The following is a 14,002-nucleotide window of genomic DNA, read 5'->3' on the forward strand; positions in this document are numbered from 1 at the left end:
GTTTTAAATCAATGAGGAGAAAGATGGTTCCTCCAGATTTCAGGTTTTGCAGCTAGATTCAGTTATGTGTTTAATCGAAACACTTACATAGACATAAGTGTTGAATCTAATTAACCAGTTGTGATAACCAACGACTAAGTACTCCGGTCAATACATAACGGTAGGTTATCAAATGATTATCAATTACAATTACAAACCCTAACCCCATGTCAAATATATCCCACTTACTAGAACTCTCGGGAACTGAATGCTTAGAAATTAAGGTTTAAATAAATGCAATTGTTTACAACCAACGAATCAAATCAAAGGTGAAAAGCATCGAATGCTTAGATCACCGAGTTATACGATTGTCACAAACACATAAAATTATCCAACTTACAAAACCCTCCATCCGGAGGAAACCACGAAAAGTTTAGCCGCTCATCTCACACGAAGAATCTTCAAAAACTTGGGTACTAATTAAATCTACCATCTTCATAATATAATATATATGAAAAGATAATAGAATTAATAAAACCCTCCCTCGATCTCGTCTCCCAATCTTGTATATATGGCCGATCGATGTGATGATGATGTTTTTTTTCTTTTTTTTTCAAAGTCTTGCCGCCAAACTGATGATGATGTACTATGATGTTGTCAACTAAAGATGATGATTATGCTTTTTCTCCAAGTGGCGGCTGCCAAGAGATATCCTCCACCCCCAAAAGAAAACCCATATAAATTGATGATGATGAGAGAGTGGACTTCGTGTGATCGGATCCCTCCAAAAGTCGACCCAATAAATCCTTCACGTGATTACTGTCTCTCTCGACTAAGAAGTCAGCCCACAACATTTAATTCTCTCCTCTTGTTCACGTGTGATGTTGGCCCAATCAAGTTTGCGAGCCAAATTCCTTTGTCCAAGATGTGCCGCCAAAAGAGTCCCTAGATGTGCCGTGTATTAATGTTCACCTCCAATATGGCGGCCCACTATGAAAGTGTTGATGATGTTTATTTGACCAAACCCTCTAGTGCACGTAATTTCCACCAAAAGTGATTGATGTTGTTGACCCATGAATAAAAACCTTAAAAGCCTCACAAGTCTGCGCCTTGAAGTGTGTGTATTGTTGATTTGATTTCTAAACCAAAGTCACGTGAATGAGTTATGCCAATATTGTAATGATGATATTTTTGTGGAAGAGTCCAAAGGTCCCACATAATATTCCCATCAGCTTCTCATTTGATATAAGGTTTTCAAAGTATTTCAATATATCTCCCACTATATGCATCCAAGTGTAATAGGTCCTCCTTTCAATCCTTCGAAGAATCACGTATGCACTTTGTTCCTTTCTAAACCGTAGCCTACGGTTTTAAGACCGTAGGTCACGGTCACAACTTACTGTTTCTTTGTTTCATTTACCCATGTAAACCGTAAGTTACATTTGATGTCTGTAAGCTACCTTCACATGGCTGCTAACACCTTTTATCCAACATCGATCAACCGTAGGCTACTGTTGAACAGCCGCAGCCTACGTCGCACATATTCAGCCATATTCTTCACACACATACACTTCCATCAATTGACAATTAGCCCCCTAGACTTCATCCACTTCCGTATCTTGTGCTTCGAAGTTGTTTTATCACCCGCAACAAGTCCCAGTCAATGTAATTCACTCGGCTATTATCCCCGGCCGTTCCGCTTCATCATCAAACATCATAACTTCACCGAATTACACGATTAATCTGTAAAACCACAAACTCTCGTAGTTAACACATTCGAGGTGAATAATCACGTAAAATGCATTAAAACATGTAATATAATACACATTAACACTCGGGTTTCACACTCTCCATCACATCCCCACACTTATCGTTGATTGTCCTCAAGCAACTGTTACAAACATTATTCACCTTATTAACAAATCACCATTAAATCCCTTACCGAATTAACAATTTAAGATCTCAAGTCATACCCTCCCATAGACTGACACAATCGAGATTGACAATCTGACAGATATATGATACTCACTTAAAACAGCTTAAGACTTTCCTAACTAAAACTAGCATGCTTATATTACTACACACATGTCACATGCCCCTCACAATGATCACTCCTCTCGGTTTAATCAAGACTAGCGTGTAATGTGCTAGTATATAATTCGCTCAAAACCAAATATGCTACTTTGCAATCATAAGCTTGTATAGCAATCACACCTCCACCGTATCAAATAACGTAACACATATCAAAAGGACTTTCGGGTTTTGGGTTATGGGTAAAGGTAAGGTAATATTTTTGGATTTTTTTTATAGCGAACACAAAAGAATACCAAACCATGACAACTTATTCACAATGATACCAACACTTTGGGTTAATTTCAACCCATTTATTTAACACGAACATAATAATGATTTTTTTTTCTTTTTCTTTCTTTTTTTTCTCTTTTTTTTCTTTTTTTTCATTTTTATTATTTTTTCTTTTTCAATAAATATATAAAATATAATTGTCTTTCATGGTTGGTAGTCAAACGGGTCAAACGAGGTGTAACAAACGAAGGGCAAAAGGCTCAACATGGTTAACTAAGGTGGGTGGAATCAACATATAACACAATGAATGAATCCTAATGCCTTTATCATGTATATGCATACGCTAAACCACAGTCTCAGCATGTATCAAACCACACAAGTTCTAACACAAAGCAACATATGGCCTACACTCAACAATTGAACATTTAGTGCAAATTCAACTAACAATAAGTAGGCTCAAATATCTCACCGAACAAAAGGAAATTGGGTTGCCGACACGTAGCATGTGTAATTCCTAAAGCATGTTACCCCTAGTTAGGCATCTCTTATCAACTATTCTCTAAAAATTGTCAGAAACACTCTCATGAAACTTAAAGGGACAACCATGACTAGGGATCTAAGTTAGTTTAATATCAGTAGGAACCCTTTAGCGATTGAAAATGTTGGTTTTCATGTAGTTCAAGCATACTTGAGACAAAAATTTTTAAAATTTTTCAATTTTTTCCAATTCCAACCAATTCAAGCATTTAAGATCAACAATCTTACCAACCCTTTCTCGAGTTACCACATCCCCACACTTGGGATACATTCTCCTCAATGTATGGTGCAATTTATAATCTAAACTCGAGAAATACCACCAGCGAACTATGAACGGCTAATAACCAACTCGACTCAACACACGAAAACCACTCCCAACACAAAAATTTCACTCCACCAAGTACACAAAAACAAATAAAACACATGATAGATAAACACATGCACCTGATCAGAAAACAAGTGAGTGTTTGTAGTGGTGTAGCTGCTGCGATCTAACCGGAACATACGCCCTTCATAGATTCTTTGAGATCTTATCGGAGATGTTGCCAAACATCCCCACACTTTATTCCTTGAATCCGTGAAGATGGAACATAGAAACCTGTCAAAACACAAACACACCAAAACGAAACCAAACCAAAATACAATACAATACAATACTCTACATCCTCGGGCTGCCTCCCGAGAGCGCTAAGTTTTAGGTCTTCAGCCAGACCGTACCTGATATGCGTTATGGTGGTTGAATCGAACACTTTCCTACCGAGTTCCCAATGTAGACTCGATAGTTAACAAACCACATCAAGCTTTGTTTAACGATGTGCGGCATGCTCTATAAGAATGATATGCTATTGTGAGCCCATTGCTTGATAAATTGCCCGATGTCTTGCAAACCCACCTTTCGACTCCTAAACCTTGAGCGATCATCCCTAGCTTTGTTGGTTGTCGTAACCAATATGGAAGGAGGATCAAGATATACTTCGATAACCTCAGTTTGTGGTCCTGTGCGAAGCGCTAAGTCTTTATTTAGGTTAAAGCATTCAACTTCATGTGTCAAAGCACTTATAACTTCTTCTTTCACTTTATTCTCAGAAACAAAATTTTTCATGTGTGGTTCTTCATCAACTGAGGAAATCATTGTGGTATTAGTCTCCACAACCTCCTCACCATCTTGAAAACGGTTTTTGATATCATCGGGTAATAGTGAGATGGACTCTTCTACTCGTATCTTCGTAGATAATACATCACACTTCATGCTCAAATAGTCAATTCGTTGTTGCTTTGAAAGGCTGGATGCTGATAATAATTCATCGATCTTGGATAACATCGATTCCGCCTGAGCAAGTTGTTCATTCTCCTTCATCTCTATACGTGCATCCCCACACTTATTTCGTGGAATGTCTTCTTTCACCTCATCACTTTCAACAATTTTCTCCACATCTGACCGTTCAACAATTGAGAGAATCACCAGTGTGGTATTAACCTCCACAACCTCATCCCTTACTTGATAATGAGACATCTGTAGAGACACCCATCTATCCCTGGCTTGGCGTTTTTCCCTTTGAGTCATTCTTGGCCCATCATCCTTCACTTCAGCCATCAAAAGATCATACTTCGTAATCCACATCTCCAACTGGTCCTCTCTTGACAAGTCAGGTTTCGCCAATTCCTTTTAATGTATGCCAGCTCTCTTTGTCTCATATATTCCATAAGACTTCTAAATTGGGGTGATTGATAATAACTATGTGACTGGGGTGCACATTCAGACTCACCCTGATCAACTGGATACTGGTATGATAGGCATCCTGATAGTGTACAGGATGGTCTTCATAAGAAAATTGAGAGTATTCACCATAACAATCGTCATACTCCTCTTGGAAACTCACGCTTTGTACCATCCCTGGATCATAGCTACTCTCATACCATGTCTGCTCATCATAACAATAATTCGTATCCGATTGGTAATCATATGCAACTCGCTGCGAATCAGAGTAAGAATAGTATGGGTGGACATGATCATCAGAATAAAAATCCAACTCATTTGCTCTCCTCTGTTCTTCTTCACACAATTTCCGGAACACAGGACAATCATCACGCGTGTGACACGGACTATCACAACCTCGGCATGACCAGTAAGCACTTTCCATAATAAGATCTGCAATGAATCTGCACAGACAAAACTAGTATACACAAGGTAAAAGCAAACAGTGGAATATGTGACGAATAAAACACTAATTTTTTTTTATTTTTTTTTATCTATTTTACTAAAAACATAACACTAAACACTTTGCGCACGCCTCCCCGGCTACAGCACCATTATGATGTCTGTCGTTAGTGACATGCAAAAACCTATTCAAACTATTAGTATAGAATAAGCATGGTATCGAACCAAGGGAGGACTGTGGAAAGTGTCGTAATGAAAAGAATTGATTAACTATTACTGAATGAGAAAATCGGTTTGTTTGATTTTGAGAAATAGCTAAATTAACGAATAAAAATTGTGTTTTAAATCAATGAGGAGAAAGATGGTTCCTCCAGATTTCAGGTTTTGCAGCTAGATTCAGTTATATGTTTAATCGAAACACTTACATAGACATAAGTGTTGAATCTAATTAACCAGTTGTGATAACCAATGACTAAGTACTCCGGTCAATACATAATGGGAGGTTATCGAATGATTATCAATTACAATTACAAACCCTAACCCCATGTCAAATATATCCCAATTACTAGAACTCTCGGGAACTGAATGCTTAGAAATTAAGGTTTAAATAAATGCAATTGTTTACAACCAACGAATCAAATCAAAGGTGAAAAGCATCGAATGCTTAGATCACCGAGTTATACGATTGTCACAAACACATAAAATTATCCAACTTACAAAACCCTCTATCCGGAGGAAACCACGAAAAGTTTAGCCGCTCATCTCACACAAAGAATCTTCAAAAACTTGGGTACTAATTAAATCTACCATCTTCATAATATAATATATATGAAAAGATAATAGAATTAATAAAACCCTCCCTCGATCTCGTCTCCCAATCTTGTATATATGGCCGATCGATGTGATGATGATGATGTTTTTTTTTCTTTTTTTTTCAAAGTCTTGCCGCCAAACTGATGATGATGTACTATGATGTTGTTGACTAAAGATGATATTATGCTTTTTCTCTAAGTGGCGGCTGCCAAGAGATATCCTCCACCCCCCAAAAGAAAACCCATATAAATTGATGATGATGAGAGAGTGGACTTCGTGTGATCGGATCCCTCCAAAAGTCGACCCAATAAATCCTTCACGTGATTACTGTCTCTCTCGACTAAGAAGTCAGCCCACAACATTTAATTCTCTCCTCTTGTTCACGTGTGATGTTGGCCCAATCAAGTTTGCGAGCCCAATTCCTTTGTCCAAGAGGTTCCGCCAAAAGAGTCCCTAGATGTGTCGTGTATTAATGTTCACCTCCAATATGGCGGCCCACTATGAAAGTGTTGATGATGTTTATTTGACCAAACCCTCTAGTGCACGTAATTTCCACCAAAAGTGATTGATGTTGTTGACCCATGAATAAAAACCTTAAAAGCCTCACAAGTCTGCGCCTTGAAGTGTGTGTATTGTTGATTTGATTTCTAAACCAAAGTCATGTGAATGAGTTATGCCAATATTGTGAGATTATATTTTTGTGGAAGAGTCCAAAGGTCCCACATAATATTCCCATCAGCTTCTCATTTGATATAAGGTTTTCAAAGTATTTCAATATATCTCCTACTATATGCATCCAAGTGTAATAGGTCCTCCTTTTAATCCTTCGAAGAATCACGTATGCGCTTTGTTCCTTTCTAAACCGTAGCCTACGGTTTTAAGACCGTAGGTTACGGTCACAACTTACTGTTTCTTTGTTTTATTTACCCATGTAAACCGTAAGTTACATTTGATGTCCGTAAGCTACCTTCACATGGCTGCTAACACCTTTTATCCAACATCGATCAACCGTAGGCTACTGTTGAATAGCCGCAGCCTACGTCGCACATATTCAGCCATATTCTTCACACGCATACACTTCCATCAATTGACAATTAGCCCCCTAGACTTCATCCACTTCCGTATCTTGTGCTTCGAAGTTGTTTTATCACCCGCAACAAGTCCCGGTCAATGTAATTCACTCGGCTATTATCCCTGGCCGTTCCGCTTCATCATCAAACATCATAACTTCACCGAATTACATGATTAATCTGTAAAACCACAAACTCTCATAGTTAACACATTCGAGGTGAATAATCACGTAAAACGCATTAAAACATGTAATATAATACACATTAATACTCGGGTTTCACACTCTCCATCAGGCCTAAATCAACTAGAAATCGAAATCTGAGCATAGAATCGTGATCACCTCGTCAAAGGGATCATAAGGTATGTCAAATTAGGTTGTTTTGATTCAACCTAAATTTCTTGCATATGATTGAAATTGAATGTTGAGCTTAATTATGTGTTATAAACATGAAATTAGAAGTGATATGAGATTTAGGGATAAACCCTAGACGATTTCTTGTCAAAATCTTGCATGATACTAGTATGGATCAAAATCACTATAGAGGGTGGTTAATATGTTGGTAGAACTTGATAAACACTAGGATTAAGACTCTTGTCTAGTGTAAATTGGAATTTTGAGATAATCCCTAAAATTATTGATGTTAAAAATATGTGTATGTTGTCAAATTGAAGTTAATTTGGATGATAATTTCAAGTCATGAAATTGGTTTAGATCATGTAGAAATTTGACCCGCTAGGTGTTTGATGAAACGCCTAAATTAGGGTTAAAATGTTAAAGGTTGGGAAAAACGCAGATTTAAATATGTTAAGAAAATGATGCGTTAAAGCTTAAGAAAGAGTTCTAAACTTGTTATGAATTGAACTCTTTAGGCAAGGAATCCGGAACGTCGAGCGGACACGCCGGAGGGGATACACATGGAAAAGGAGTGCTTTAAAGGTACGTGACTTTAGTCTCGTTGAATTGTGCATATTTGTTGAGTTTAATGTATAGATAGAATCGAAGCGTGAAGGATGCATTTGATGCATTCTAAAGTGGCGTAGTTCACTCGAACATCAAACGGGTCAAAATAAAGACTTGGGATTGGGTTTGACTTGTTAATAAAGTGATGGTTTCACTAGATAGTCAAACGGGTTGAATAGGTCTTATAAGAGGAATCACGATAATAGTGACCATGATTGTACTTGAATAAATATAGTTAAATTGATAAAGAACCGTTTGGTAGGCATCACATTGGAGGATTTTCCATAAGATGAGCCAACGGGTCGAATAACGGTGTAAATTGTAGCATTGGTGTCCAATTACTTAGCAAAAATGACATCAAGTACAAAAGCATTAAGCCATGGAATTTGGTAAGGAAATGCGAGTGGTGCTAAGCCCCGTATGTTGGGTGAAAACACCTCAAGGATTGCTATTATACGGTAGTAAAGTTGTGTAAATATAGGGGTCGAATATCTAAATATAGCTTTTAGTGACTAAGTCCGTAAACCAAATTTTCGGGGTAACAATTATGGTAGACACGTCGGTAATTTAAATACGGTCGTGTAGGAAAAAGAATCACTAAAACGGACTTACAGATCTTAAGTTATGACGATTTTAAGTTGGGACTGATTATACTTGGAGCTGGGAATGTACAGCAACAGCTGAGCAACCATTCTGTGAAAAACAGGGCTAGGCGTGACGCCAAGGCCCTTGGCGTCACGCGACGCCCCCTTAATCCGTGAAAATTTTATTTTTTGATTGTTTGATCCTTGGAACTTGTTTAAATCCATTGTAGCTTTATCAAAACTAACATTTGTGGTGGTTTTGATCTTAGGTGATGTTGGAACTAACCGGAAGATGATTGAGCTAGCTTTTGAAGAACCGAACACTAATTACAAGCTTCCGCAATGTTTTAAACTTTATTAGATTATGGTTATGGGTTGTAAACAAATTGTTAAACAACTTTTGGATGTTTTAATTTAGTCGTTAGTCGACTTAGGCTTTTGCTACAAATGAACCATGTTCATGGAATCCAAGTTAACTATTCATCTTTTATCTAAAATGGATTGAACTATTATTAAATTCAAGTAAATTAGACGGTTGTTACAGTTACTCAGGTTCAAAACCTCTGAGCTTGTGTATCAAAATCGGTATGAAATTCTGCAAGTAAGGCATGAAGAGCCTCTGAGACAAGTCGGCTACAAAACACTTGAAACAGTAGGGTAACGAGAAAGATATGATGCTCTTGTTATTGGTCCTCTTCGCATCTTCTTAGAGACTCAGCTCCGATCAATCCATGAGTATAACATGGAGTTTTTTAATACACTAACCTTCAAAAATACTGAGTCGGACCTCTTTGATTCTGATGCCGTGCAATTCAGGTGTGGGGGTGAATGGTACTGCATATATGTCGTCCAATTCGGTATTAATGTTGGGCTTTATACCGAGGAGGATGCTGCTGAACCGGAATTCACTGAAGCTGTCCGAGAACTACCAAACAACTTGAGAAAAGATGCATGGGCAGCAATCGGAGATGACCACTACAACCCGAGCTCCACAAAAAGCACCAAAATCAGGGACCCGCTTATATGCTACATCCATCGGGTCCTTAGCGATGCCTTGTGCCAAAGGAAGGATAACGGTGGGGTGGTGAACCGATGAGAGCTTACTTGCCTTTACTGTCTCGTGACCCGCCAAACCATCGACGTCGCCCACATGCTGCTAAGAAACATGGCCGCCAACGCCACCGCAGACACCGCACACCAATCTTTTACGGAGGATGGATCGCCAAGCTGTTCCAAAATTATATTAGGCGAACTCCGACGGTGTTTCACAATGGTGTTAGTATAATAAAAGCTGATCTTGCGGTGTGCCAAAGTATGAGTCTGATCATCGATTGCAACGACGGGTCTATGCGCTTTAAGGATGCAAGAGGCCAGGTTTGGAACCCGAATGACCCAGATGAGATCCTAGCAATCGAAGATATCCTCAACCGTCCTCGCCCCGGATGTAACAACTCTCACTAAAATCAATACTTAGTATGTTAATTATCTATTAAGAAAACCCTAATTGAGAAACCCAAGTAATTCTACATAAACCCTAAAATTTTCAGAAAAATCGAAATCAGGATCAGGGCCCCTAAAACTCAGGGGGGTAAAACCTAGTTGACGATTATCCTTCGAATTCGTTGTCTAAATAGAATTTATCGAAACTGTCGACTCAGCAAGGCTAGGCAGGTGACTAACCTACCCTACCCTACTTTGTCACCCCAGGCGATACGCGGCACATGCCACGTATTCTTCCGCGACACGCGGGAGGTGCAAAAATCCAGTATAAATAGGGGGGTTTGGGACTTGAAATTTGGCGTTAATTCAACGAGAAAATTCACTTCGTAGACGAAGTTATACATCGTTTACTACAAATCACACACCGCACGAATCGCTGCCACAATCAGGGTAATAACTCGATCGCTATTACGATTCAACGTCCGATCGATTGAAACTATCCAACGATTGTTTGAGTGCTGCTCAAATTGAGTTTATACTTTATTATTCATCGTGATTTCAACTTGAATGTTTGAGTGCTGTTCGAACTCGGACTATACTCTGTCATTCGTTGTGAATCCGCTGAATTGTTAAGTATTGCACTTTGTTAATCGTTGTGAGGGTTTAATCTCGTGAATTGACGTAACTGCTGAATTAGTTACTAACCCCGTTTGTATGTGCATTGTTAATTAAATTAGGTTAATCAAGGCTAATCAGTAGGCTTATACTCTGCTCGTTAAATCTGCAATGTGAGTCCATTCTCTTTTCTCACAGTTTGTGAGTCATTCTCTTTTTATCAACTGTTTTACAATACTCCAAATTATTTTCAAAAGTTATAATTACAGGGACTAAGTCGTGGATATCTTGAATCACTGGCTAGTGGGGTATTGTGCACATTACTAATTTTCTCCCAGTTAGGTTCATTGACCTACTAGGGATAATCGTCACTATTTGGGTTCATTGACCTAATAGTGGTATGACCATCGTCACCATTGTGACATGTCACCATTGTGACATGGCGCCAGATAAATATAAGATATAAACCATTGTAATCGCTCTTATACTGTAATTTTATAACTAAGGGTCATTTTATCAAAACCTGAATGAACTCACTCAGTATTTCCTCGCTGACAAAACCTTTTTCAAACATGTTTCAGGTGATCTGTTGTGAACTAAGAAAAGTGCCGTGGAGCACTACCAGCTTAGAGAAGTGGCTCAATGTAAATAAATAAAGAAACATGTTTTGAAAAATAAAGATTTCTCAGTGAAATCACCTTATTGTAAATTACAGGGTTTTATCCCAAAATTATGTAACGTGCAGTTTTAAATATTGAAAGATCCTGTTTTAAAAGACTTCCGCTGTCGCCTAAATTAAATACCACGAGATTTCTGTCCCGCGGCTCCTGAAACGGGTCAAACCGGGTCGGGGGCCGTGACAGAAAAAGGTGGTATCAGAGCCACTGATCGAGCCACTGATTTAAGCCAATTAAGTATTTAGGAAATACTTAATTTTTATTAATTGCTATTCTGTGATTATGTGTTTTATTATTATCTGACTAATTGTGAACAGTATGGGCAGATCTTTATATGCTAGCTAATATAGCAATTAATGCAAATTTTTAAATAATTTGACCCAAGTTTTAGTACCTTTATTATCTACAGTCTAGAAGCCTTATTCAGTAAATAAATAAAACCTAGTGTGTTTTAAATTTCTGTTGTTCTGGTAGTTACCCAGTATGAAATAATATTTAAAAGTTTTTTATAAAATTTTGTTATAAATTTTAACTTAGTAATTGTGTGTATTTTGCTAAATAGCATTAATGACTTGTCTGACGCCCTTCAGGATTTAAATCTCTATCCGGTAAGAATAGAGGTCTCCAGAGATTTCAATAGGTATATACCAGACATAGAAGAACCTATAGAATTCAACGCTTTGCCTTTCAAGAAACCCAAGCCTAAGAAAATGGAAATTGGGGAAAGTTCTAGGCAAATTGAAAGGTTACCATCTCAGGAAGAGCTAGATTTTATATTGGCAAGCCATAATACTATTAAGCCTATTAATGAAAATGTTTTTATTCACTCTCTTGAAACACAACTACCAATGAACTTAGAACCAGCTATTCCAAATCCTTCAATCCACTCGCAACCTTTCAGAATAGACGAATGGTTGACTAATGAAATACAGTTACAAAACAATCCCTATCAGCTTTTTCCTCAGTTCAATCTAGAACCTTTACCAAATCCACCAATGAGTAACGAGAATATGGCTGAACTCCGCCACCTTGGCAAAGAACTAATGGATACTGGGGATAGAATCCAAGAGATTGGGGGACAGATCTCCTGGAAATACGATGAGAGGGAACGCCATTACTAGAATATCATCTAACAAAGGATAGGGGATTTATGGAACTGTGGTTGTGTAATAGTAATTGTCAAAATCAGTCTGTAAAATAACTACAAATAAAACTTTGTAAGATAAAAATATGTATTGATGCCTATTATAAAATATAAAAGTAAGAATCGAGAAATCGATAGTTTTGGCTATATGTATATTGTGAAATTTGTATGATGATTTTGTGTATAATTGTTATTTATTTGATACTAATAAAATTATATATATATATATATATATATATATATATATATATATATATATATACATTAATTATCAGATGGAGAACGCAAATAATGAACCAGTTAATGAGGTTACTCAATCTGAGCAACAACCGGGGGATCAATATATGACTAGGCAGGATATAGAAAATATCGTTGCTCAAGGGATAGCCAACACTATTCCAGCAATAACTGCCCAAGGGATAGCAAACGCTATTCCAGCAATCGTTGCTGCTGTTAAAAATCCAATAGAACCTCAACAAATCGTTCCTAGCAAACGTATTTCTGAAGATAACTTCAGTAATAGCGTAAACGGAGGCAATGATCATGTTAATCATGATAATGAACCAAGACAAGCTCCGCTCCCTAAGAAAATGAAAGCTGCAACGCCTGGTTGCACTTACAAAGAATTTCTTGCTTGTAAACCATCTGAGTTTGCAGGCAAAGAAGGAGCAACTGCGGCACTGCGTTGGTTAGAGAAAACCGAGGCAGTAATTGCCATAAGTAAATGTGCTCAGGATGATCAGGTCATGTACGCGTCAAACCTTTTCAAGAAGGGGCGCTAGAATGGTAGAATACGGTGTTACAAGCAAAAGGAAGAAGGATGGCGTATGCTATGAACTGGGAAGAATTTAAGAGCTTTGTAGAAAGAAAATTCTGTCCCGAATATGAAAAGGAACAAATGACAAATAAGTTTTTAACCCACCGGATGGTGGATGTAGATTGTCGAATGTATACTTCAACATTCTTCGAGTATGCTCGAGTAGTACCAACCCTGGCTTCGCCAGAGCCGGTACTTATTTCTCGTTATATTTGGGGATTGCTTTCTGAAATCCGTAATATCGTCAAGGTTGCGAAACCTCGCACGATTGATGATGCGGTGGATTTAGCCAATACTCTGACTGACGAACTAGTACGGACAAGGGAAGAAAATAGAAGGAAGGAAGTAGCCCAAAAGATTACCCAAGGATTCCGTCCGGGTAACCATAACAATTTCAAGAAAGAAGGGAATGGGCAATCTTCCACTAGCCCATTTTGCGATTCTTGCAAAAGAAAGCATTTTGGAAGATGCAAAGGATATTGCAATTTTTGCAAAATTCCGGGGCATCAAGAAGAAGACTGCAGGAGGAAGAGATTTTCAGTCTGCTACAACTGTGGAGAAGTTGGACATCTTAGGCCAGATTGTCCAAAACTGAACAAACTATCTAACAATAAAGCTAAACCTGCAGAAGAAGCAAAAAGGAATGTAAGAGCCTTCCAACTGACTGCTCAGGAAGCAGAGCTCATTCCAGATGTGATAGCCGGTACGTTCTTAGTTCACAACGTTTACACAAAAGTATTATTTGACTCTGGTGCAAACCAAAGTTTTATAAATATTTCATTCTGCCAAACTCTTAACTTACTTTTAACCAGCATTAGGCAAAATTCTACAGTAGAAACGGCAGATGGGAATTCAGTTAAAATAAATAAGGTTCTGCAAAACGTAGAAATAGAACTTTTAAG

Source organism: Helianthus annuus, chromosome 10 (genome assembly GCF_002127325.2).
Source record: "Helianthus annuus cultivar XRQ/B chromosome 10, HanXRQr2.0-SUNRISE, whole genome shotgun sequence".
In the NCBI taxonomy this organism is placed as follows: Eukaryota; Viridiplantae; Streptophyta; class Magnoliopsida; order Asterales; family Asteraceae; genus Helianthus; species Helianthus annuus.